The sequence below is a fragment of the Monopterus albus genome, unplaced genomic scaffold, assembly GCF_001952655.1.
Source record: "Monopterus albus unplaced genomic scaffold, M_albus_1.0 scaffold39.1, whole genome shotgun sequence".
Classification (NCBI taxonomy): Eukaryota; Metazoa; Chordata; class Actinopteri; order Synbranchiformes; family Synbranchidae; genus Monopterus; species Monopterus albus.
The window spans coordinates 883,663-885,314 of record NW_018127919.1 but is presented as its reverse complement, the minus strand read 5'-3'; the positions used below and the strand labels follow the sequence as shown (position 1 = coordinate 885,314).

The window sequence follows — 1,652 nt, the reverse complement described above, 5'->3', positions numbered from 1 at the left end:
CACTGAGAACTTTAAGACATTGTTTGAAATGTCAGTTGCTTCCACAAGCAAATCATTCTGCTCCTTTTTTTGCAGAAATGTCATGCATTTCTGAAATGTAACAATATGCCAAAAATGTTGACCTGTTCAAAGTTTACATTATCTACTCTGGACCGGGACAGATCAACAATCTAAGGATTCTTGCATTTGTGTGAAAGAGCCAGCCACTGTAAATAAGGATTTGACAGCAGTTAACATCCTGATGTTGCTGTTTGTTGTCCTCTCTGGTTTCATAAAGGCAGACATCAGAGAAGACTCTCTCCTAAATGGAGCTAAGTATGTACCATTAATAAAAATCATGGTTCCCCAACCACCAAATAAATGTCTCACTACTACTACTGATGTGCCAAAATTTTATTCCAGGCTGTTACAGTTAAGAGTGGCAAGGATTTTGCATTTTTCCATCACTTTCTAATGTAAAGTATATTTTTGTATTGTGAATGTAAAATAAACATTTTCTTTTAAATAACCCAGCCTCGAATTTCTGCCTCGTCTTCGTTTCTACTATCCATACAAAATAATGACTGTCTGCTCCCATTCCAATTGAACAAAATGTCTCTTTTATTTATAATATGATAGGAACAAATCAACTGTCTTTGTTTAAGGAGGCATACTTTAAATAGCACACCTTACGAGCCCGTGACAGCCAATCAGAGGGCAGACAGAGAACTTCAACCAATTACTGGGTCGCTCGCAAGGGGAAGCGCATTGTTCAAAAACCAAACGCAGTTGGGTAGGAAATAACATAGCAGAAGCTCGGAAGGCTAGGAACACAAGGATAAGGACTAGGTTAATGTTAGTAGATTACAGGTAGCTTGATCTGATACAGTTTAGACTCAGCATCTCCAATTTTAGGTAAGCCTTTCTGAGATTTAACAGTTATCCAGTAACTCAAGATAATTTAACCTAGTTACTGTAATCCAGGCGCTCCCCACGCTTTCGACCTTAGAGGTAAGATAAATTAACTTTTGCTCAGTGCTAAACAATAAACCCCATCAGCGTTAGTCACAGTGAAGTTGTAATTATACATACTGACTAACTAAAGGTTTTATGCTGCCGTTAGTTTACTGGGAGTGGCTAAGTTAAAAGATTTGGTAGTGTTCAAAACAAGGATAACGTTGTAGCTTGTGTGTTCATGCGTAACGTTAAGGTTAAAGCTAGCGTACGTCATGTTGCGGTTAGCGTCGGCTAATATAAATGACACCGAACTAACTTTTTAATGTTGAGCTAAGCTGGGAAGAACGTTGCACTTACTGCCATTGTAATTGGTTAACAGTTGTTTTCTATTTCTCATACGTTTCATTGAACTGAGGAACCAGTAGCCATACCTAAAAGCAGCATTAATGTTAATGGGGCCGCACCGTAAATCGTTTTGTGAGCGTGATTTACATTACATCCCTATGCGAACTCAATCTCACAATGAAAGGGAAGGGGGATATAACTTTAGGGGTCACTTAAACTTAAGAGTTCATGCTATACGTACAACCAAAAAAAGATTTTGTATTTCTATAAGTGGGGTCAAATTATGGAATAAATTAACTGTGGACATGAAAAATAGTACTAGAATTGAGGAGTTTGAATATAAATATAAATGTATGTGTTATACAAGATAT

General features: G+C 37.3%; 1 protein-coding gene across 2 annotated transcripts in view; it reads left to right on the top strand.

The window, feature by feature from the left end:
- The first annotated feature begins 733 nt into the window (after positions 1-733).
- kif20a (kinesin family member 20A) overlaps positions 734-1,652 on the top strand; it is a 13,810-nt gene continuing 12,891 nt past the window's right edge. The window contains exon 1 of one of the 2 annotated variants that reach the window (XM_020598958.1): positions 734-894. The gene's annotated coding sequence lies outside the window, so the exon portion shown is untranslated. Of the gene's footprint in view, positions 991-1,652 lie in introns of both variants that reach the window. The other variant, XM_020598957.1, reaches the window with a different exon arrangement.